This window comes from Trichosurus vulpecula, chromosome 6, assembly GCF_011100635.1.
Source record: "Trichosurus vulpecula isolate mTriVul1 chromosome 6, mTriVul1.pri, whole genome shotgun sequence".
In the NCBI taxonomy this organism is placed as follows: Eukaryota; Metazoa; Chordata; class Mammalia; order Diprotodontia; family Phalangeridae; genus Trichosurus; species Trichosurus vulpecula.
In genome coordinates, this window is record NC_050578.1 from 211,723,965 (window position 1) to 211,749,967 (window position 26,003).

A 26,003-nucleotide genomic window follows, 5' to 3' on the forward strand; every position below is an offset into this window, starting at 1 on the left:
CTATAAACAGCCATAAAATCAATTTTATAAAATTTTATAAAAAACAATCTATTAAAATGAAGGCTCTTTGCAAAACTATGGAATTATCATTTAACATATACATATCAATTATCATGGGGGCAAAGTGCTGGCTGACCACTTTTTCATTACTGCAAAATATGCTAGATTTCTCTTGACAAAGTTCTTTGAAAAATTATTGAGCTAAAATGATAACTTGCCTTTCTTCTTAGTGATAATAATATCTACTTTATAATAAAAAAATTCCTCCTGAAAGTTGCATATTTGGTGGCTATTTCTGAAAAATTGAGTATTCTAAATAATGCAAGGTACTTAAGTCCATACACTGAACCATTTATAAAACCATTTGAGATGGGGATTCCCTTTCTTGCCCATGCTAGAATTCTGGTGGCTACCCACAGGCCTGTCCCAAAACTGATCAGCAAGGAAGTTGTAACCTATACTGTTTTTCCAACCTGGGCCAATTCACTTCTCCTTATACAGCCAGGTAACCCTCTGCTCAGGAGCACGCGCGCGCACACACACACACACACACACACACACACACACACACACACATATAAACGTAATGAATACAAGGTAGTTTCAAGACTCAGTGTACTTGCAGCTGGGAGAATCAAGAAATGCTTCTGGTAGATCATGCTTTTGTGGAAGGAAAAGATGAGCAGGTAAACAAGAAGTATATTCTAGTCTTGGAGGGAAAACCAGTGCTATATATGGAGATGGAAGTGTCCTATGTGAAGACCCACAAGTAGGCCAACAGAGCTGACTGCAGAGTGAGATGAAGGTAATAAAATGTAAGAAGACTGAAAAGGTGGGAAGGGCCAGTTTCTTAAAGAGATTTAAATGGCAGCCAAGAGTTTATATGTGATCCTAGAAGCAACAGGAAACCACCAGTTTATTAAGAAGAGGGGATAACATAACCAGAACTGTATTTTGGTGGCTATGTAGAGAATGGATTGCTGTGGGGAGAGGCTTGAGGTAAGCCAAATTGGAGTCTACTGCAATAAGCCAGGCAAAAAGGAAATGGGGGTCTGAAATACAGTGGTGGTAGGTGAGGGGAGAGGGGGTTGACGGGAAAATATTGAGATAGAGAAAATAAGATCTAATTGGATACATGTGGCAAGTGGGAATAACAATATCATCTAACACCCATAACCTCCTATAGATATGAAACTATCTCTTTCTTCCCTACTCTCCTGCTCATTTGAGCCACTGCCCTTCACTTATCATGTTCTAACTTGTATTGTTTTTACTTACATACAAAAAGCAAGCTCACATTACACATGCTGTAATTTTTAATCTTTGTAACCCCAGTCCTAGCATAATGTACAACATATATAACTGGTACTTAATAAATGTCTGAATTGGACTGGTAACAACCAAGCTAATAGAGTCTGCCTTAAAGAGTCAGTCAGAAAAGGATTCTGTGAAGATGGTGGAGCAGTTCAGAAAATTCTAAGCTCTCCAGAGTTCCCCCACAAACAAGACAAAATAGCACTTTAGGGCGAACATAAAAACAAACAAGTTAGGACAGAACAGTGCTCCTCCTGGGACAATTGGGGGAAAAAAAGAGGACCAACTGAAGAGTAAACACCTCCAGGCTAGTTCCACTAAAACAACAAGCAGCGAGCCTGGAGCTAGCTGAATTGGGAGGTGGCCTCAGCCCCAGCCACAGGAACTTTCACCTCCCAGACAGTGTGGGGAGCCAGGTATCTGAGCCAGGGAAGATCGAGGGAACTTCTGCTGATAAGAAACAGTCAGCCCCAGCTGTGCTACACAGACAGGGCCCTGGGTGAGAAGGAACCAGCATAAGCCCAGGAATGCAAAAGCAGTGAGATGGGTATGCAGCTGGTTGTGGGCACTTAGGGGAGGGTAGAATTCTTGGTTTCGGATCCAAGCTAAAGGGGAGAACTGAAGGAGGATCTCGGGCCAGAGACACCATCCCCCATACCTCAGGACTAGAGGTGATTAAAAAAATAAGCTGCTGCAAATTAAAAAAAAAAGAGAGAGAGAGAGAGAGAGAGAGAGAGAGAGCAGGCAAAGGAGAAGGAATCCAATCACACAAAGTTACTATGGGAATAGAGAAGACTGGGGTTCATCTTCAGAGGAGGATACTGAAGCAAAAAAAGCCTCTCCTACCCCAAAGAATAAATGGTCATCTGCCCAAAAAGAATTCATAGAAGAATTTTAAAAGACTTTAAAAATCAAATGAGAGAGATTAATGAAAAATTTTTTAAAAAATAAGACCAATCCAAGAAAAACAAGGGGATTATGAAAAGAAAGTCAACCAACTAGAAAATGAGATCCAGAATCTTAAGGAAGAAAACAATTCCTTGAAAATTAGAACTGGGCAAAGGGAAGCCAGTGAAGTTATAAGAGACCAACAAATAAAACAAAATATAAAGAATGAAAAAATAGAAGAGAATATGAAACATCTCATAAGAAAAACAACTGATCTGGAGAGCAGATCAAGAAGAGAAAAGAAAACAGTAATTGGACTACCTGAAAGCTACAATCAAAAAAGAATCTTGATACAATAATACAAGAAATAATTAAAGAAAATTATCCTGAAGCATTAAAACAAGATGGGAAAGTAGAAATAGAAAAATAAGACACCTGAAAGAGACTCTACAAGGAAAACCTACAGAAATATAATAGTCAAATTCCAAAATCCCCAGCTCAAGGACAAAATACTATGAACAAGAAAAAAAAACCAATTTAAATATGGTGGTGCCACAATTAGTATCACACAAGACCCAGCAGCAGCTGCACTAAAAGACCATAGGTCTTGGAACACTATATATTGAAGAACAAAAGAACTGAGATTGTAGCTGAAAATATCATACCCAGCAAAATTAAGCATAATCTTGAATGAAAAAAAATGGACACTTACTGAATTGTCAGATTTTCAGGATTTTGATTTTTTTAAAAAACCTGAACTTAATAGAAAATTTTGACATAGAAGATCCAAGAGAAATCAAAGGCACATATAAAAGACTAATTAGAAGGGACTCAAAAAGGACGGACTGCTTACCTTTATAGAAGGAAACATAAAACATATGTCTAAGATTTTTATTAGTAAATGGGTAGTTCATAAGAAAGACTGGGGTAAACAAGTATGATGTGATTTTGAAAAGTAAAACCATTTAGGAACAGGTAAAAAGAGCAATTATTTTATACAAATGAGGTCTAAGACAGACCTGCACAACCTGGGCCAACCAAAGGATTTCCTCTACATACAAAGGATGTTTTCCTCTATGTTTTTTTCAGGCCAAAATCCTTTGACAGGATTGTGCAGGCCTGGTCTAAAAGGAAGAATTGACACAGAGGATGGAGGAGATGGGCTGGTAGTTCTGGAACCTTACTTACTTACTTTCACCAGGAAGGGTTTAAGAAGGTAAAAGGGTATAAAAGTCTTATAAATTCAGAAAGAAATAAAAGGCCTTACAAGAGGATAAGTAGCAGGGAAGAGGATAAGGGAGGGATTTCTAGAGGGCAGGGTGAGGGATTAGGGTAAGGGAGGGTAATGGAAAGGTGTTTAGATTAATGGGAATGGAAGGATAAAGGAGGGATCCTTGGAGGAGGTAGTTTAAGCAATAGAAGGACAAGGTAGCCAGTAGAAGTAAAGTAGAAGAGTCAGGACATATAGGAAATAAGAGATACACACAAACATAAAGATCAGGAGTAGAATTTATTAGGGGAAAATAAAGTAGTAGTAGTAATCATGATCTCAGACAAAGTTAAAGCTAATATAGATTTAATCATATGAGAAAAATAGGGAAACTATACTATATGTCAGCCATATTAATCAATGTTTTAGACTATTTAAAATAACTAGACAGTATAAGGATGGAATATTGCTGTGGTGTAGGAAGTAACAAGTTGGAAGATTTAGAAAAATATGGAAAGACTCCGACTTAGGAAGGAAGAGGTTATCCACCTTCGGAGAAACAGAGGAGGAATAAGTATAGGACAGTCTTGCATAGATGCATATGAATGTATATGTCTACATATGAGTATGGTTCAAGATATCTAAGTATGTGTAAGTGCACATATGTATGTGCATGCATGTATATATCTGTGTATATGCATCCATGTAGTATATATGTATACATGTGTACATACGTAGATGTGTGTGTGTGTATAAATATATCCGCTCTTAATTTTACCTTGGTAGAGGGAGAACAATGTAAAAAGTACATAGCACAGAACAAAAGAAAACTTACAAGGATACAAAGAAAAGATGGACAGATCTGACCACAATGTAGTACTTATTATATAGGCTTTCTTGAAATGGAAATTTATTGCTGTATATTTTGAATCATCTCTTAACTTCTGCTGTGCACATTGCAATGCTTTTTTCTCTTATCTTATTTTGTATATAAGTTTCAATATTTAAGTTTATGATATATTTCTTTTTCTTTTCTTATTGTGTATTTAAGTTTATAGATTAACTTTTTTAAAGTCATTCAATGATATCTTATTGACGACAACACAGTTTGCTGACCTGGTCATACCTAAAGATAGGCCAGGCCACACCAACTCTCCTCTACATGGACAAAGACACTGAATTAGAATCATAATTTCTTGTGTCCTACTCATATCCCTATTATCTTGAACTTGTCTCCCATCTCTTCTGATTCAAATTTTTCTCCTATCCTCAATGACTCTCCTCTTCCTCCCAGAACCCTTAACCTTGTCCAAGTTTCTTCTAGTCATGTCTTCCCTCTTCTCTAACCTATGCCATTGTACCTCACACTGTATATCTTTAATCTAGGGAAGAAGCATAAATCCCTTAGTTCTGAAAGCCACCAGTAGAAGTTTAGATTAGTCCATGCCTGGAAGTTAATACCACTGACAGACGTAAGGCAAAAGAACATACCTGGGCATTGGAATAACTGATTTCTAAGGTCTCCTTTCAGCAAGAAACATCTGCGTTCTGTGATCTTGCTGCAATAATATGCCAACAACAGTAGTGACATATTCCTAGTCATACACGTTTATTTACACATCCACTTTTAAGGTATGAGTCCTTTACAAAGATAAATTCCCTGGAGGAATCAGTTGACAAGCCCTTTGATTATTTTACCAAGAAAACCTATCAGTGAAAACTCGGACTCCCTTAGGAGATTCCCCCTAGGGCCAATAACTGGCCTTTTCAACCATCCTTCAAACTTAACTAAGGTTCAATAATTTTGGCATTTCGGGGTTCTTTGTTCCTATCAGATTCCCAGTTTGCTGTAAGAGGGGTAGGAATGCAAAGTGTGAGATGTCCCAGATTGAGAAGACCTGGCTTGTCTACACAATACAGGCCAAAATGAACCAGAAACTCCCTCTTTTGCCCTTTTAAAATCAGACCCTTCTTACTTTATTTGCATACTATAAAAAGTGGGTGATGGCATGATTTTCAAAACTGTATTACTAAAAGAAGTCTCACACACATACACACATACTTCTTTTTGATTCTTTTTCTCTACTTTTTGGTAGTTCATTTTCTGCACTGTTTTCCTTGAAACATTTTCTGGCTAATTCCATTACAAAGAATAGCTCCTGAGAATAAAATAATGTTAAACTGATAATTTATTCTGCATTCTATGAGATAAATTTCCATATAATCCATAATTCCAACATCCACTGAACTCACCGTAACTATATTTGACCCATAGGAATGTGTCAATTCAAAGTGTTGCAATGCAAAATAATTTTTTTAAATATTCAGAGATGAATTTTACATTAAGGAATCAGTTTGAAGGACAATTTCAGTGGTTAAAACAAAGGCAGATTCAGAGTATGAAGTAAGCCTATCTGAGGGCTAAAGTATTCTGGCAAAAGATATAACAGAAAGAGCACTGAATTTGGCACTGGAGCACCTGCACTTTTTATATATAATCTTGGGCAAGTCCCTTCATTTCTCTCAGTCTTAATTTCCCCATCTATAAAAGGAGTTGGGAGTAGATGTCTTTTCCAGCTTAAACTATGATCCTTGGAACCTGATACACTTAGTTAAGAACAAGGAAACGGAAGGCAAAATTTAATTATTTTATTCCCATGATTTATCATGCTTACCTTTATCTTCTCCATAGCACTCCATTCTTCCCATATTCCCCAGGATAATAATGATTCCTGTTTGCCCTAGTTTTGAAAAGTCAACACCTATTTCTAGCATTCGTAACAATAATGCTATCAATACCATTCTAAAAATCACAATGGGTATAGGTATAAGGAACATGAAAAATTTCAAAAACATGGGGGGCAAAAAGCAAGTGAATTCGTAAATGTGGTTAGTGGGGAGACAGGATATATACTGTCCTAGTTTTGCAGTGATTATTAAAAGGCAGAAAGAAGTACACTAGGAACAGAGGATAAAGAACAAGAATCAGAAAGGAAACCAACAATATGCAATGACTTTTTTGATGAATCTATAATCTCATCTAGGTGGATACTCTAGCAAAGCAGATTCTAACTCATCCAAGATTTCTAATCCTGTGTCTATGCCCTCTCAACAATATGAGGTCCACCCAATACGCTGAGGGCCTTCTTTGAGATATCTCCACAATGCATAAATCTCAATGAAGTACACATAAGTACATCAGTTATCACTGGCTGTCACCACACAAGGAGCCCATTTTTCTCCAACGATATTCTTTACCCTACTTCCCCTGTATAATTTTATTTATGATGTGCTATGGCTTGTTCTCTTCCACAATGTACTTTTATCCTGAATATGGGGTGATCCTCAACTTTAATTAGGCACTGGATATACAAAGACATAACAAAACATAGTTCTTGCTATCAAGAAGTTGACATTCTACTGGGAGAGGGAAAGGAGGAAACACATGCAAACAGGTAAATAAACAGATGAAAAAAGGACTAAAGGCACCAGGAAAGACTTCCCTAGAACATATCTTATAAATTATGCTTTGAAGGAATCTGAGGATTCTAGAATGCAGAGGTGACAGAGAGGGACTTAATTCCAGACAGATATCTATCACAGATACAGGAAATGGAATTAAATAGTCAGGGATTAACAAGCATACCAATTTGGCTAGAGGCCTGGATTCACTGAAGGCTGGAGTCAGCTTAGAGGTCATCTAAGCCTCTCATTGTACCTATAAGGAAAGTGAGACTCAGAAAGGTTAAGTGTCTTGCCTAGGGTCATACAGGTAGTATCAGATTTGGAATCTGAACCAGTCTTCAGGTCCTAAATCTAGACCTCTTTACACTACACCAAGCTATTCCAGTTAGGAGGTTATAACAATAGTTACAGGAGGGCCTGAGCTAGGCAGGTGAACATGAAAATGGAAAGAAGGGGATCAATGTTAGTGATGTTAAACAGACAAAACTGACAAGATTTGGTCACTGAAAGAATGGAAGCAAAATGAGGAAAAAGGAAGAGTGGTAGATAAAGCCAAATTTTTGAAACTGAATGACTAGAAATATGGTTGTGCCAAGAAAAACAGGGAAGGTTCAAGAAAGGCTAGGACTTGGAGCCAGGGAGATGAGCTCCATTTTTAAAATGCTTGAGATGTCCAAAGGGCATTTAGGGAAATAAGACAGGAGTTCAGGAGATAGACTGGGGGCTGTATTAATAAATCTAAGTCTCATCTGCATAGAAATGATCATTGAATCCACAGGACTAGACATTAAGAAGGGAGAAGATATAGAAGAAAAAGAAGAAAAACCAAGACAGAACCTTTCAGAGCATTCACAGTGATAGGGCAGGATACAGACAATGAGACAGCAGAAAGGACTGTGAAGGAAGGGTTAAGCATGTAAGAAGAGAAGTAAGAGACAGTATTGTGATAAAAACCAAGGAACGAGAAAACATCCTGGAAGAGGGGAATGATCAACAGTGCCAAATGCTGCAAAGAGGTCAAGAATGATGACTAAGAAAAGACCACCTAATTTAGCAATTAAAAGACTGGTGGTTACCTTGTAGAGAGTTACATGAGGAGGGTAGGGAGGTCAGTAGTAAGATTACTAGAGGCTGAGAAATTAATAGGGCTTTAAAGGACTGCCATGTGGAAAAGGCTTAGACTCATTCTGTTTGGCCCCAGAGACTGAAAGTAGAAACAAAGGATAGAAGTTAACCAAGAGGTCAATTTAGGCTTCATGTCTGAAAAAACTTCCTTATGAAAGTAGAATTTGCTGTCTAGAAGGTGGTGTGTGATTTCCCTCCTTGAAGGTCTTTAAGCATAGGTTGGATAAGCATTTGTTGGGTATGGATGGGTTGGAAGGGACCTTCCAATTCTAAATTTCTGTGATTCAGTGAGTAGAAGTTGAGACAATGAAACAAGCATTTGCTTGTTGTGAGAGGGAAGAGAAGATGATACCTTCAGAAAACAGATCTAGGGATATCTGTAGGCAGTAGAGAAGGAACCAGTAGATAGGGAGAAGTGAAAGTTCAGAAGGGGGATAACGAAGGGGAAAATGCTCACAAAATGGTGTCACCTGCAGCAAGAACCTCCCCTGAACCTGCTCTGCATATGCAGTTTAGTCTATTGGTTCTAATCTTTTTTCCCTCATCCATTCCACTTCCTCATGTAGCATATTGGGACTGTGAAGTTACAATCCAAATGTGGTAGCTCACTGTCATTGATGGTAGTTTTTAATAAAAAAAAATCTTTTACAGATCTTTTCCATTTTCCCTTCATTTGTTACCCTTGTGGTAGTAACTTTAAATTCCCTCAGGATAACTTTGCTTAGTTAGTTCCTTTGCCAAGCTATATTTAATCTTATTTTGCCATCCAATGTGTCTAGCTGCTTTATGGAGTACAGTCATTTACCGACATTCAAGGGTTTCACATTTGTGGTTTTGGTTATTTGTGGGCTGGCCATCAATAACTAAATGGGAATTTTTGGAGATTTGTAGCATACTGTGGATAATCATAGACAACATGCATATGTAAAGGAAACGTTTTAAAATGTTAGTAAGTCATAAATGCTTAAATATTGTATATTAGGGCCTTGAGGCTGCAGGATTCAGTCAAAGGGCTACACTTAAGGACCTAGAGGGCCACATGTGGCCTTGAGGCCGCAGGTTCACCACCCCTGCTGTATGTTATTAGTCTATTTTATCATTTACTACCACAAATATACATTCATAAATTATAGTTAAATTTTGTTAAAAGTTTCAATGCACTAAAGAGCTACAAACTATGCACTCTCTTTGGGAATGCCTCTTGTCTTCCTACCATCCAGGCCAATCACAATGATCTTTGTATCCTGCACTTTTTGTAGGAGAAGAAAATCTATCAAGTAGTTGCTGCATGGATTATATCAAGGCAATAGTACTATCTCTTTTGGTATCTGTTCCTCTCCCCATTTCCCATCTTTCAGTATCAATGGCTTGCTTAAATATAGGGGTTAGAATCATTTTAATTGCATGCCACATTTTCTTCTCATTTTTTATTATTCCTTCTAGTTTTGCATTAGTCCTTTAACAAATCAGTGCTCTGATTCTACACAGATAACCAATTTAGGAGTGGCTCACGCATCAGTAACAGCTTGTTTTTGGTAAGGCTATTTGGTGTTCACCATGTCCATAGTTTCCTAGTTCATTTCTCACAAAAAGTACTAATGGTATATGGGATACACCTAGGAAGACTTCCTTTTTCACTGTTGAACAATTTTTCCTAAAAAATTTTTTTCCCATCCTCCCTTATACCCACCTTTTGGGAAGATATTATAGAGTTCTTAAATGGATTTCTCTCCCACCTTGTCCTGTGTAACAGATACTGGCAAATAATTATTTTTATGATGACATTCTTCCAAATGCTCAATCACAGAATCACAGATTTAGTGTTGGAAGGAACTTCAATTAAATGAATGAATGAAAAAGCATTTATTAAGTGCTATGTGCAAAGTGCTAGGGTTACCAATAGATAATTAAGACAGTATCAGCTCTCCATAGGGAGAGACAGTTTATACAGGAGGTTTTTCAAAAATGGATTAGTCTAATTCTCTTGTTTTATATATGAAGAAAATGAGATTTAAGTGACTTGACCAAGGTTATATAAGAAGTGACAAAGCACAGATTCTAATTCAAGTCCTCTGACTTCAGATTCAGTTTTCTTCCCACCTCACCACATTGAGTTACTTTCCTTTCTTCCCAATCTTGACTCTACGGTTAACCACTTCAATTATACCTTGTCGTCTACATTCAAATCCTTTGCTTTTTTTTGTTCTATCACTACTCATTTCTTACCAAACCCCAACTCTACCTTACTCCCTGCCCCTCACTACCCACATTTTGTGGAACACACTGGAGGACATCACTCACCTGTGTTGACAGGGTACGCTCCAAATTTGTTACATTTGTTAACTGGTCTCTCACCCTAGCAAGTCAATCCTTTCATTCTTCGCTAATTTAACTATATTGCACTCCTTAAAGCAGCCTGTTTCAATTTTAAACTTTTTCTTCTTTTCTTAAGTTTTCTATACCCTGACTCTCCTCTGCAGACGACATGGCTTCCTGTGTTACTGAGAAAAAATGGAGGCTTATTCACCATAAGTTCTCTACATTTCAAAGATGCTTGACACTACCTCTCATTCTCTCTTTCCTTCTCTACAGTGTACAGAGGCATCAGATTAGGTCTTTATCAATCACCTGGAATATTGCAAGAAACTCCATAACAGTCTCTTTGCCTCCAAAATTTCCGCTATTCAATGCATCATAATCTGCATTTTTAAAATTTTTACTCATTTTGAACTTAAAGACAAAAAAAATTTCCATGTACACAGCACAACATAAAAAGAGGATTCAATATAAAACCATGAATTTCCATTTCACAAGCTACTTTTTCTGAAAAACTATGTAATAAATACTATACACCATTTTCAAAGCTACCCTGCTTTTCTGTGCTTTCTTTTAAGTGTTCTTCTTTTCTGTTTGATGACAAAGTCATCTTTCTACAGCTCCCATCTGACCACATCACTCTCCCACTCAAGAGGTCCAAGTGGCTTCCTCTTGATTCCAAGATTAAACACAAATTTCTCAAGCTGGCAAGTAAAAGCCCTTCACAATCTAGCTTCATCCAAATTATCCTTCCAGGCTTATCATACATTATTCATCCCTGAATTTTCCCTTTACATGACAATACATCTCCTACCTCGTTGTATATGCAGAGGCTACTCCCAATGCCTAGAATAGACTCTGACTTTTGCTTTCAAGAATTCCTTGCCTTCAGCCCCCTTTCGAGGCTCAGCTACAGCACTATCTCCAACTTGATCTCTCACCCTCAGTGCACCCCAGAAATTACTTTGTATTTATCTGTATATATTTTACATTTACTTATCCATTTCTCCCAGTGCCTAGCATATTGCTGGCACTAACGAGCTTACTGAATGGAGTTAAGAACTGAGAAGAACATGGCAAATTTAAGTAGTAGGACCTATAACACAGCTGTGTCTCACTGTATAATGTATTAAGTTGATAAACAGCACATTTTCCCACTAATATCTTTTGCGAATAGCTTAATATTCACTTCTGACATATCTTCACTTACTCAGTGGTTTATGAGCTTTATGTTTTTGAGCTTCAGCTTTTTCTACCTTTCCAACCTTTATGAAATAGTTAGTAACATAGAAACTAGCACTTAAATTCATTGGGGACAGTTAGATGGAACACTGGATAGAGCACCTGGCCTGGAGTCAAGATGATCTGAGCTTAAGTTCAATCTTAGACATTAGCTATATGACCCTGGGCAAGTCACTTATCCTGTTTGCCTCAGTTTCCTCATCTATAAAATGAGAATAAAAATAGCACCTACCTCCTAGGATTACTGTGAAGACCAAATGATATAGCATTTGTAAAGTGTTTAGGATAGTGCCTGGCACATAGTGGACACTACATAAATGTTAGCTATTATTATTACTATTGAGTTACATATTTATTGTAGACAATTTGTATTTACTTTTTTGGGGGTGGAAGAACAGCTTGTCTTAAAGTAGGAAGCTCTTGTAAGAATTTCTCAATTCAGTGAATTTGGAAGAAGGAAAATTTGAACAAATTTTAAAGCCACAGAAAATATTATAAGGTTTTGGTTGGTGGAGGGACAGGAGGGGATAAATTTAAAGTTAATACAATAGTTCATTAAAATTACAAATTTCTCAAATTATTTTTAATGCTTTTGTTACAAATTGAGCCCCAGTCAATCAAGGAGCATTTACTAAATGACTACTAAGTGCACCACTAAGAGTCTACTACAAGGTTCTGAGATTCTATTTTTGCCAGGTTATGATAATAGGTACACAATAAAAGGAGAAATTACTAATGTTATAGCAAAACAAAAGTTACTTTAGTTATCTGGAGTTCAGACTGTTGTTAGCCACACTAAGTAGATACAAAGATACAAAGATCACACAGTCAGAAAAGGAACTGAGAAAAAATACCACATGGAACATTGTTAAAGTTTCACTTTCTGAGCCGTTACTATTAACAGTTTCTGCTTCTTCTGATGCTTCATTTTTATCCTATTCATGGGCCTCTGAAAATTGAGCTGACATATTGCAACAAGTGTTTCTAACCTTCCGCATATGTGTTTATTTTAGGATTAGATATATTTTCAAAACAGATCCAGTGTCTTTCACCAGCAGCAGAAGATGGAAGAACCCAAAGCAAAGGAAGCTAAAGATTGTCAGGCAGCCAGATGGTACAACGCATATAACACTGGACCTGAGAGTCAAGGAGGCTTGAGTTAAAAACCTGCCTCAGACATCAATTAGCTTGGGCATATCACAACATATCTCAGCCTCAGCTTTTTTTTCATCTGTAATAATAGCTACCATTTATATGGCACTTTATGATTTGCAAAATGCCTTACAAATATTATCTCACTGGAGCCTCACAACAACCCTGGGAGGTAGGTGTTATCATTATCCCTATTTTAAAGATGAAGGAACTGAGACAGAGGTTAAGTGATAATCTCACGCAGCTAGTAAGTGTCTGAGGCTGGATTTGGATTCAGGTCTTCTTGACTCCAGGTCCAGTGCTCTATCCACTGTTACCCAAGTTACCCAAGTGCAATACCTGTTAGCTGCATGCTGTAGCAACAATTCGCAAGAATCCTAGTCTATATCCCTAGATATTGGGAAGATGTTTTGTAGTGTACATTTCAAAGTACCTTCCCAAAGTCAATCAACTCTAAGCAAACTGCTTTAATTTGAATGAGCAAGGAGCCAAGAAAGAGTCTTCCAGTCAAACCCCCCAAGAAGGAAGTATTAGAGGAGAGGGGGTCACAGTGGTCTTCATCACATTCTCCACCCCACCACCCCCTGGGTTTCTCAGCTTTTTTGTCTTATCTTGCAGGGAAAGGTCAAGCCAATGATGCCCCAACATCTCTCCATTCCACTTTTCTGATACCCTGTAATGTCTTACTCCATTAGCATGTAAAGCTCCTTCAGGTCTGGGATTGTTCCTTCCTGCTAACTTATATTTGTATCCCAATGCCTATCATAAAGTAATTTAATAAATGTCTTATCCATCTGCTCATCTTGATAGTTCTATTGCATTTGACTGGATTATATTACTTACATTTTTACCTTTGAACTCTAGATTTGCAGCAATGAAATCCTTTCTGTTACTGACCTTATTTTTCTTCTGTACCTACAGGCAGAACTATGCTCCAGAACTGTTTGAACCATGACTTCTAAAATTTCCTTTTTTCCAACCAGTTTATTATCTTTCTACCTCTCCCATTTCCTAGCATCCTAAGCCCTCACTATTCTCTATTCCCACCTTCCTACCCCCCTCCACTCCTCTCCCCATATACACTCCATTCCCATTCCAGTATATCTGCTCTTTCCTGGTTCTGTTTGCATCCCTACTTGAATTAGACCCTGCGTCTCTACTCAACTTGGATTCTGTGGTGAGCTACTTCAATTCCACCTTCCACAACACCCTCAAATCCCTTACCATCCTTCTACTATACCTAACTTGCACATTTCCATCTCTGGGTACTGTCTTTCTTCATTTCTGACAATATGGCTAAAAAATGTCATGAAACCATGTGGATTATGCTACCTTTACATGACATTTAAGGACTTTACTCATCTGGCCCTAACACTTTTTACTCTTATTTTCTACTACCTCTCCTCCACCTCTTTTACTTAACCCTTTATTTTAAGCCTCACACTTACAATTTAGCAGTTTGTCTGAAAAAGATCTGACGGTTTTAGGAAGGTGATAGTGTCCACTGTACTCTGCCCTTTTCAGACCACTTCTTAAAAGTATTATATTCTGTTCTGAGTGCCACATTTTAGGAAAGTTAAGTTGGAGAATATCCAGAGGAAGGCAACCAGGACAGTTAGGGGACTAGAAACCATGCCATATGAAACTCAGTTGAAGAATAGGGAAGTCTAACTTGGAGAAGAGAAGACAATAAGGGAACCATGAGAGTCTTCAAGTACTAGAAGATCTGTCATGTAAAAAAGCTTATTCTACTTAGCCCTAAGTGGCTGAACAACTGGGGGAAATTACAAAGAATCAGATATAAGGTTGATGTAAGGAAAGACTTCTCAACAACTACAGCTAACCAAAAGTGGATTAAGATGTCTCAGTGTGTTCTCTCTCATTTAATTAACCAATAAGCATTTATGGCGCGATGGATAGAGCGCCAGGCCTGGAGTCAGAAAGACTCATCTTCCTGAGTTCAAATCTGGCTGCAGACACTTGCTAGTTGTGTGACTTTCAGCAAGTTATTTAACGCTGTTTGCCTCAGTTCCTCATCTATAAAATGAGCTGAACAAGGAAATGGTGAACCACTCCAGTACATCTGCCAAGAAAACCCCAAATGGAGTCATAAAGAGCCAGACACAACTGACAAACAATTGGATACTTTGCTAGGTGCTGGAGATATAAAGACAAAAATAAATGCCCCCATCCCAAGAGCTTTACATGTCACTGAGGGAGATATGTACATTTGTAAACATATAAATAAAATTAATAAAAGATAATTTCTTTTGGAGGGAAAAAACAGTAGCAGCTGAGGAGGGAAATCAAGAAAGGCTACATGTAGAATCTGGTGCTTGAAGTAAGTTCTAAAAGAAACATAAGTTTCTAAGAAGAGAAGGAATGTATTACAGGTACAGGGGACACTCACTGTGCAAAGCTATAGAGGTGAGACACAAAGAGTTGTTTGGGAGGAAAAGTAAGAAGGCCAGTTTGGCTCTTAGGAAAGGGATATAAAATAAGGTTAGAAAGGTAGGTTAGGGTCAGGTTGTAAAAGACTTTTAAGTAAAAGAGGAGTGTATATTTGATTCTGAAAGAGGGAAGTACTGGAGTTTACTGAGTAGGAAGTGACACAGGGCCCCTTTAGAAAAATCATAAGATCATATATTTAGAGACAGAAGAGATTTTAGAAACCATCAAGTCCAACCCCTTCATTTCACAGATGAGGACACTTAAGCCCAGAGAGATTATGTGACTTACCCAAAGTCACAAAGTTAATTAAGTGTCTGAGACAGGATTTGAAGCCAAGTCTTCCTGACTACAAGTCCAGTACCCTAACCACTACACTATGCTGCTTCCTCACAGCTATGTGAAGGATGTCTTAGAGACAGGAGAGGGAATCTTGCAATATAGAAAAAAAAATTCAAGAGAAAGCTCTTGTCATATATCCCTATTCAAGCAAGAGAGACAGTCTTGAACTAGGATGGTGGCCAGGCAATAGAGTGGAGGGAAGTGATAGAAGAGATATTGCTGAAGACAAACTGTTAAAGTTTGGCAAGTGACAACATTTGGGTTAAGGGAGACTCAAGAATCAAAGATGTAAAGTGTAAAAAACCTGGGTAACAAGAATGATGATGGTATCCTCAACAAAAATGGAGGTTCACAAGAGGAGCAGATTTTAGGGGGAAAGGTGAATTTACCTCACTGAAGGTATTCATAAATATGTTTTGCATGATTTCACATAACTAATTGATATCACATTTCTTGCTTTCTCAGTGGGTGGGGAAGGGATAGGAAGGAGAGAATTCAGAACTCAAATTTTTAAAAGATAAATTGTTAAAAATAAACAATTTTAAAAAAAAGGTATTCACATAGAAGCTGGATGACTATTTGTCAGGTAAGTTATATGGCAATGGTGTCAAACTCAAATAGAAACTGGGACTACTAAACCCTAAGTAAGGAACCCTGCAGCCACATGTTGACTTCGAAAAGTACATATTAACATTATTTATGTTCTATATTAGCTTTATTTATTTTGTTAAAACTTCCCAATTACATTTTAATCTAGTTCTGGCCATACTTGGGAGTATTACTGGCCAATAAGTAGCTCGCGGTAGAGAAAACTGTGCAGCTATCTTGGGAATAGAGAGCCTCTGAAATCTCATCTAATTCTGAGAGTCTGTCACTGTTAGCATTGTATGATGCTCAAGAGAAATATAATGTCCATCTACTTGAACATGCTTCCTACTTAAGCAACTAAAACTGCTTTGGATTGGAGGAACTGAAGGTTAAGTTATGTAATGAACTAAGAATTGTCTTTTAAAAATATGTAACAAATTATACAATTTAAAAAGTAAGGGAAAAACACATATTGTACCCCATAATATACTGCTGATGGTTGACCAAGAAAGCACCAACTACAGACTCACGATGGAGAATGCTATCTACATCCAGAGAAAGAACTATGAAGTATGAATGCAGATTGAGGCACACTTCATGCTAGCCTTTCCCCCCCTTTTTTTTCTTTTTCTCTCTTTTGTTTTGGGGTTGTTTTTTCTTTTTTGGTCCTGCTTCTTCTTTCGCATGATTCATTCCATTGATCACAGTTCTTCTCCATAACTTGACTAGTGTGTAAATTAATTCAATGTGAAGTTATACGTGGAAGCTATATGGGACTCCATGCCGTCTTGGGGAGAGAGGGGGGGAGGGAGGGAAGAAAATCTGGAACTCAAAATTATGTAGAACCGAGTGTTGTAAACTAAAAATTTAAAAAAAAATGCTATTTAAAAAAAAAAGAAAGCACCAACTACCCCTGAAAGCTGATTTTCCAAAGACCTTTTATCCCAAAAGTTGCTATTGTGAATTTTTAATGACTTAATAAAAACAAAGTTCTAACATTATATTCAACTACCAAAATTACAACTATTTAAATGTGATTATGTGTATCAATTGGTTTTTATGAGTCCAAATATAAAGATATATAATGATGTACTAAAATTTGAAAACAACTGGAAAGGCAGAGTGGTATTATAAAAAGAACAATGGTTTTAAGGTCAGAAGATGGGTTTAAATTCCACCTCTCTGCCATTTACTAACCTGAGTGACCTTTGGCAAACAGCTTAAGGTATCTTGACCTCAGTTTCCTCATCTGTAAAAGGAGGGGGGACTGGATGACCTTGAAGGATGTTTTAGCTCTAAATCTTTGACACTACAGTCTTGCTCCTCACCATTCGGGTTACGGTAGTATCTACAACACCCCATAAACTTGTGATATGGGAACTGAAAAGAAGACAGTAATATCCATGTTGTACCTAAGATGATTTTGGAAACACAAGATTGGAAGGCCTTTACTGAATATCAGCTAGATGCTACCCAAAGCATACTAATTTAATTTCATAAAGAAATATGTCTCATCTAATTCAGTATAATCATGGAAAGTACATGCATCTAAAAATTTGTCTACTACCATGTCACTTCAAAATGGCAATCTGAACAACAAATCTGATTAAAGAGTTGAATCCTGATATACTTAATCAGCATAGCAAAATTCGTGAAAATTAGTCAACTCCTTCAAAACTTATAGTGGTAGAACAAAGAGTCAAATGCAAAATGTGAAATAATCTCATTTTTTGTTTAGCATTTGCTTAGGACCCCAGGATTTAAAAAAAAAACCCAACCTTAATCAAACCCAATTATATAGGTTAGTATAGGAGGAGGGACAAAAGGAAAGAGGAGGCTGAGAAGCAAGTACTGTCTACACAAGATACTTCCTCAGTATTTTTTCTAACTGTTCTTTTCATACTCTCAATTTGATAATAAAAACAAAATGGCATGGGAAAGAGGAGATCTGAAGGGCTGTCTAGATTGCCACCATTACTATATGACCCATGGTCACATTAATCATTCAACCCCCAAAGGCCAGAAGTGTTCTATTCTGTAAAATGAAGGGGCCAGACTGAGGAGTTTCATCATCAGTATAATTAAGGGACTGGATTAGGCATTGTGCTATAGTGAAAAGACTGCTACACTTCCAACAAGTCAGGAGTAGTAGGTCCAAATTCTAGCCTTCTATGACCATAAGCAATTATAACATCTGCTTCTTAATTTCTTCCTCTGCTCCACAGAGCTATAAGAGAATTATACTTTGTAAGCCTTAAAAGTGCCATATAAATGACTTATTTCCAAGTTCTTTTCTTGTCATAAAATTCTATTAAAGAGAAATGGGCTTCTCTTCTAAATCAGTTCATTTTGCATGCATACTTTATGAACATAATCCTGAAATATACAAGACTAGTATAGTAGTGCATTTATCCTAAATTGTAATTCTATGTATTCCAAGTAGATTTAAACATAAAAAGGAACATATGCTTACTATAAAACCAAACTCCTTTAAGTCAAGCCACAAGTCACCAAATTTAAAGGTTTCAAGTGGATAAGACACCCTCCCTGATCAAACATACAAAACAAAAAAAGTTTGGATCACTATTCTTTGATGCCACTTGTATACACTACCTGTCAACTACATATTGACCCACAACTTTTTATTTAGAATACTTCTCGTTCTCTTAGAGTAGTTTTTAATCCTAAATCTGAATTACTACTTGTATTTCAGAGTTGTGGAGCCTAAACCATTGGTCTACAATTTGTCACTCATGAACACATTTTAAAATTTGAAGTGCTTTTAAGAGAAATCTTCAACACCTGAATAGGCCTTACTCAGTTTATGATCTAGGCAGCTACCTGAGTTAAAATCCTACCTTAGACGCTGTATGACCCTGGACAAATCACTTAACACCTCTCAGGCTCATTTTCATTATCTGCAAAATGGGGATAATTATTGTACCTACCTCATAGGGTTATAATGAGGAACAAATGATACAACTTAAGTAAAGCATATTAATTTAAAAAGAACTATGCACCTAACTTGCTTAAGTAAGCGTCTGGTTACTACAGGAGTTTATTTATCCTTCTGGGTCTTCAACTATTAGTACCACATGTACTATGGCATTCCAATCCTATTGGTCTTGGTTTCCAAACCATTCCAGAAACTGAACAATTCTGACAAAATGCTACAATATAATTAACAGTATGGTTAGTGAATGTCTAGAGAAGTAGGAGTTGACTGCTGAAGCCATCACAGTTTCGTCAAGAGTTTCCATTCTGCCAGTTATTAGAGTTACTACTAGCCTGGTAGAGAGAGGGTTCAAAATACCCTCTTTGCTATGTACTGGCTATGCAGCCTTGGACCAGACACTTAACCCCCCTAAGTCCCAGGCAGCTCTTTTAAGAGTTTCTGATAATAATGAAATCTCAAGTCTGGTCCCTACCCCTGGGCCTACTGGAGGGGTATATCAGAAAATGCTTTAAGTTACACAATGTTTTCCTAAAGTCTCCATGCAGCATTAAGTCTTAATAACTTAAAAGATATCTGATATTTTAGCAAAGCATTTTACAGTTTCTCCTTCTCCTCTTGTGGAAAACATGGAGAAATGAAGACTAGATGGTAACACAATTGGGTTTATTCAGAACTAGCTAAATGATCAGACCTAAAAAATTAGTAGGTCTGGGAAGATAATTGATGGAGTAAAGCAAGTAGAGCAATGTATACACAATGGCAATATAAAAAGGGAAAAAAAAATCTAAAATGAAGCCAAATGCTGAGTAATTTTATGACCAATTTTGGCCCTGTAGAAGGCTAGTCAGTCAGCAAGCATTTATCATGGCACATTTACTATGTGCCATGAACTGTGCTAAGTGTTGGAGAAGGGACAAAGGAAGCACCTACTTCCCTTTGTTAAGGGTGTTAAAGGTTACACTGCACTGTCCCTGTTGGCTCTGCTTAACTACTCATTACAAGAGTTTGTTGGGTTGGGCGGAGAGAGATGTAATAAGGATAAACTCAGTCATACACTCAGGTTCAAAAAACCAACTCTCCAAGATGGGAGAAGGTGCTGATATTTTCACAGCTAGGTGGCGCAGTGGATAAAGTACAGGCCTAGAGTCAGAAAGACCCAAGTTCAAATCCGCCCTTAGACCTTTCTAGCTGTATGACTCTAAGCAAGTCACTTAACCCTGTTTGCCTCAGTTTGCTCATCTGTAAAATGAGTTGGAGAGGAAAATGGCAAACCACTCCAGTATCCTTTCCAAGAAAACCCCCAAAAGAGATTACGAAGAGTCAGACATGACAGGAACAACTGAACAACAGTGGATAGTTTGTATTTAAAATATCTGGGGAATGGACTGCAAGCTTAAGAGGAATCATCAGTAGGAAGTGACAAATAACAGCAATAACAACTGACATCTATTAACACTTCTAAGTTTACAAAACAGTTTACATGCATTATCTAATTGGGCCATCATAAGGTACTATTATTGTTGTTTTGCAGATGCAGTAAATTAGGCTTAGAGGACAGCAATGATATGGTCATATAAATTACTAAGCGTCAGAGACATGCTGTTATTCTGCCTTAGACTACATACTAAATATTGTATTCCATTCTGGGAACCCCATTTTTAAAAGGCTGTTGACAAGCAGAAGACTATTCAGAAGACAACCAGGATGGGGAAGGGGACCAAGATTATGTCATAGTATCTCAGGTAAAGCAAATGGGTATGTTTAGCTTGGAAAAGAGTAGTTATCAGGAAACATAAAGAGAAACAGAATTGTTCTGGTTTGTCCCTGAGGTTCAGAAAACTAGGTACTAACTGCATAACTAGAGAAGGTAAAAAGAGGCAATTTGGACTTGACAGTAAAGAAGGCCCTTCTAACAATTAACAAGTATTCAAATGTGGCATGAGTTGAAGCAGTGGCTTCTCCCTTACCGGAAGTCTTTAAGCAAAGACTAGAACATTTGTCAGGTAAGTACTATAGTAGAAAGGATTATTGTGAAGTATGGATTAGAATAGATGGTCTCTAAGGGCACTTTACGATTCTGTGAACTAGATATGCTTGCTTATCTATTTTAGTCAACTAAAAAAATTCATCCTCTGGTTAGTAGCTCAGTAAAAAAAAAAAAAAAAAACATACAACTTGGTCCAATATCCTTTTATAAAGCTACAGTTCTTCCCCCAAACAGTCAAAATTCAAGCATGAAGACCACCTACTGATCATTCTAGGATTTCCTCACTTCCTTTAAAGTGAAGAGTATATACATTTTATGTTCACCCTTATAATTAGATACCAACCTATCCTATAAGGGTGCCTGAAAATCCAACTGATTTATTATTGAATATATGCTTCTTAAAAAATCACGCAATAATTTCACAATTTTGAATGTTCTTGTTGCTACCCTCAACCTAAAATATGTGTTGTGCAAATATCAAAATGGAAAAGAAGAAGAGGAAATGACTCAAAGCCATGGTAATCCTCTTCATTTCCAAATCTAAATTGCAACTACTATCACTGCATGAAAAAAGGGTATAATTTTTAAATTTCATACTAAGAAAAAGGACAGTATGCTCATTTTAAATTATGAATATGCATTCCGTGTAAAAACAAAGAATGCCTCAAACGTACATAAACAGCCACCCCTTTTGATTCCAGATTGAGGGCTTTATTTTTTTGTCATGGATAGCAATTAAAGAGAAATACATATTGCTTACTGTTTAACAGCATTTTAAACAAGGTCATGAGAATTCCTTATTAATACTGAGGTAGTTCTCTTCGCCTGTCCCCTGAATCCATCTGCAAATCAATCTGCAAACTCACTTTCTATCAGAGCAGTAAATTCCAATCTTAATTATCTGAATAAAAAGAACAAAGTTTGAATGCAACAGCACCATCCTACCAAGGGTCCACTTTGAAACTCAAAATTGTATTTTTATAGCATAATGACCCAAAAGTCTAAAATGACAATATGCTAAATTACTGTTACCAATTTACTTCATCTTTTACATTGTTTCAATAAAAATGGCATATCAAACTATTGATGCTTTAATACATTTCTATGACAACAATATTGTACATGATTACTCCCAGTCCTTCAGTCAAATATAACTACAGACAGGAGAGACCTTCTTTTTAGCTTCTTGATTTAGCAGTACTCTAATTTCTGCAGAATTCAAATACAATTTATATAATTAGATAAGAAGATCCCTTAAAATAAATACTAATGGCATTTCAAAATAGCAACAAAATATGACAGATTTAACAGCTACAGCCAACAGGTCAGAAATTTTTAACTAGGCAGTACTAGCAAACTTCAGTTTGACAAAGGAAGAGCCTCTACTGACCACACTTTGAAGCTAGTAGATAAAAATGTTAACACACCCCATATGACTCTGTACTACATATGACAAGCTATCCTAAAAACTTCAAGGCCTATAAACTAGAACTATCTCAAAACCCCTGCTTTATTTTCTTTTCCTGTGAATTAAAATGCTCAGCAGAAGCAGCAGCCCTTAACTCCCCCTTCAGACGACAAATGGCTATAAAACTGAACATGAATGGCAAAGCCAAATAGATCCAGGAAACAAACCTCTCATTCTCTTCTAGGCTCAGTTAGAACTACCAAAATGTTGTGTTTCTGTGGATTTTTTGAATTAGAATTTGCACCTCCTTTAACAGACATTAAGAATTTTATACATACTCATTGAACAAAGATTTAATTCCGTTCTTTACTTGCTTCCTTACAGACAGCAGGAGGACAAGTTATCATCCAAGCCAAGGAACAACTACCTAGAAGGGTTTGGAAATAAGTCTCTTATACCTGCGGAGCTCTCCAGCTTTCTATCACCCAGTAGCACTGTTAGAAATAAAGGTGAGTAAATCACATCCATATCAAAAGAGGTACGGATTCCTTCTGTCACCTACACCCTTTGGCTTGTGATTCTGAGTGACACAGGTGCAGCTGGACCGAAACTGAGGCTTTAAGTAGAGGATCATCTCCTCGTTTGGTGTAGGGATAAAGGATCTGGATCTAACATGGCTGCTTCCCCACCCCACCCCCCTTCTTCTATACAGGCTGCGAGAATTAGAGAATTACATTTTCCCTGACTGCTGCCAGATCATCATCCCCAATCTCATCCAGTATGCTCCCTGGAACCGGTTCATTTACAGTAATAAATAAAGGAAAGGGTCATACAAAGCGCTGGGGGAGGGCGGGATAGGCGGGTTGGTGATGTGCGGCTGGGGGGCAAAAAGGAAAAATCACCTACCCCCATCATTTCATTTAACCTAGGGATTTTTTTTTTTTGCGCCAGCGTGTGTGCGCGCCCTCCTTGGGGCAGCCCCGTGAAGAGGAGGGAACTGACCCTTCTCCACCATGGCCTAATCACCCCCTCCTCAATTCCATTCCGTTTCATGGGGGGTGGGAAGAAGGGCATCGAAGCCCCCTCCCAAAGCCCGCAGAGATGTCGGCACAGAGCGCTTGCACAAGCAGCCCGCTAGTGGGTGGGGGTGGGGGTGCTGCTGCTGGAGCCTGCAGCTGCTCCCCCCAATCTTTTCCTCAACCCTGCGGGAGGTGGGGGGGGGACAAAAAGGGGGGGAAATAGAGGCAACTCCAGGCACAACCTACAGCCTCGAGATTTCAATGGGAGATAGAGGGGCTCAATCAGCCTCCCCAAGAAGAAGGCTGGGGGGGCGGGGGAGGCTGTGGGGGGCAGTAGGGAGAGGGGGGAGTGGAGAAAGGGAGGAAGAGGAGGGAGGGACGGATGGAAGGGGCGGCAAGGGGGGGAGAGAAGGGGAGGGTGGGATCACCGCCTGCCCCCACCCCCGACCCCTCACTACCTACCCGCCCCTTGCCAGGCCCAGAGGAGACAACCCCGGTCCCCTCCCCAGCGCCGGGAGCCCCCAGCGCACCCGCCGGCCCCTTCCCCCTCCCTCCGCCCGCCCCGCGCGCCCGCCGTTGCCCGGCCCGCGGCGGTTGGGGAAGTCGGTTAGGCCCGGGGGGGTGGGGGGCGAGGAGTGGGGGCCCGAGGGCCGGGATGGGGGTGCGGGGTTCTCAATGACCTGTGCCGTGTCGCATCCTCTGAGGGGGCGGCTTCGCTGTGAGGCGGCGGCTCCGCGGGAGGGAAGGGAGCCGAGGCTCCCGGGCGGGCGGCTGGAGGGAGAGCGGCAGCGGCGACGGCTCCTGCAGGGGTCGGCACCGACAGACGGACGGACGGGGCGGGGGCGGGGGAGGGAGGAGGGAGGGGGGCTGGCGGCGGCGGCGGAGGCGGCGGGCGCTCCGAGGGGGTGGGTGGGTGGTTGGGGGGGGCGGGAGGGGGGGAGAAGCGGCTCGCCGGCCGAGGCTGAGGCTGCTCCGCGCGCGCCGGCGCCGACCCCGCCTCCCGCTCCTCGCCCTGCGGCTGCCGCAGAGAGAGAAGCAGCGGGAAAAGTGCGCGCCTCTGATTGGCTGCCAGCCTGGCGCTGCAGGCGGACCGGGCTTTTCAAATCCCCTCAGTGCTGGGCTGCGGGGGAGAAGGGGAAGGAGGGGCAGGGGCTGGGGCCGGGGTGGGGAGGGCTGTGCGCGCGCCAGCCGCCTCCCCCGGAGCGCGAAAGGCCGGTGCGCGCGCACGCGAGCCCGGAGGTAGCAAGGGAAGAAAAAAGGGAGGAGGAGGCGGGGGGGGGGAGGGAGGGAGGGGGAGAGCCCTCGAGGAAACGCAGCACGGAAAAAAAAAAAAGATGGGGCATGTAGCTAGGAGACGAGAACGGGCCCTGGAACGTGATGACGTCCTGCTCCCTCGACCCAATCAGCGGCGCCCTCCGGGCTCTACCCCCGCCCCTCTCCTTTCCTCCTCCTTCTCTAGGCTCCCAGCCCTACCTCCTCCGGGCGATTGTCGCTGCCGGGCTGAGTTCGCGCGCGCTGAATGGAACCCGGTGACGTAGCTCCCCCCGCACACCGCCATCCCCCCTCCCCCAGCCGGGCAGGGCAGCCCGTTCCATGCCTGGGTAATTCTGCTGGCGGAGGAGTCGCTGCTGTTCGGCGGCCCGGCGGACCGGGCTGCAGCCCAGAGCCCAGGCACTGGCCGGAGGACGGCGGGGCCGAAAAGGGAAAGACATCATCCCCACCCCCACCCCGGGCCGGCTGACAGCCGGGGCAGGCGACGTTCACTAGCCAGGACCCAGTCTGGTTGTGTACGCGACCCAAACCACACTCCTGCCGGCTGAGACACTGTTTCATTGCAACCCAGCCCCACCCCGGTGTCAATTCTGGCAACATTTTAGAAACCTCGAAAGCCCGATCCCTGGGAGGACAGGCTCCAGGAATCGCACTCCTTCCGAAGGGAAAAGGACGTTTCCCGGAGGAGGACCACATGGCAGCTTGGAATTTTAAAAGCTGGCCCCCTGAAGTTTGAAAAAAGAACCCTGTGGCCCAGTCCTTAGCTGTTTGATGTAGGCTTCGGGCCTGGTTCTCTTTTTTTTCTTGGCCACAGAGGACCGCTTCCACCCACTGTGCACCCAATTTCATTTCAAAAGGAAGTTGCAAATGAAGAGAGCCTGAAGCAAAAGAAGTCCTTTAGAATGCTGGTCCGCGTCAATGCAGCCTGGTGGATTGATAATATAACACCTTCCAGCACCGGATTATAGGATTTAAGGCTGGGTCCAACCCCCTTCATTTACAGATGAAGGAACATCCACACCAAGGAAATCACAGATCTTTTAAAGTGTTTAAACAGGGTGATAGAATTCAGTCTAGTTAGGGAGGCTAGAGATCAGCTGGTATTAATGTCAAAGATTTAGAACTGGAAGGAACCTTAGAGGTCAACTTTCATTTTACAGATTTGTGGAAACCGAGGTCCGTGTGTTCTTGGGGAAGTCACTTTGTCTCTCTGAGTTTCAGTTCTCTCATCTGTGAAATGAGGGGATTGGACTCATGGCCTCTAAGTTTCC

The 26,003-nt window shown here is 40.0% G+C and overlaps 1 protein-coding gene across 1 annotated transcript in view; it reads right to left on the bottom strand.

Moving 5' to 3' along the window:
* NSD2 (nuclear receptor binding SET domain protein 2) overlaps positions 1–24,256 on the bottom strand; it is a 119,303-nt gene extending 95,047 nt beyond the window's left edge. The window contains 1 exon segment of the mRNA XM_036763050.1: positions 24,141–24,256. The gene's annotated coding sequence lies outside the window, so the exon portion shown is untranslated.
* Between the last annotated feature and the right edge of the window lie 1,747 nt (positions 24,257–26,003).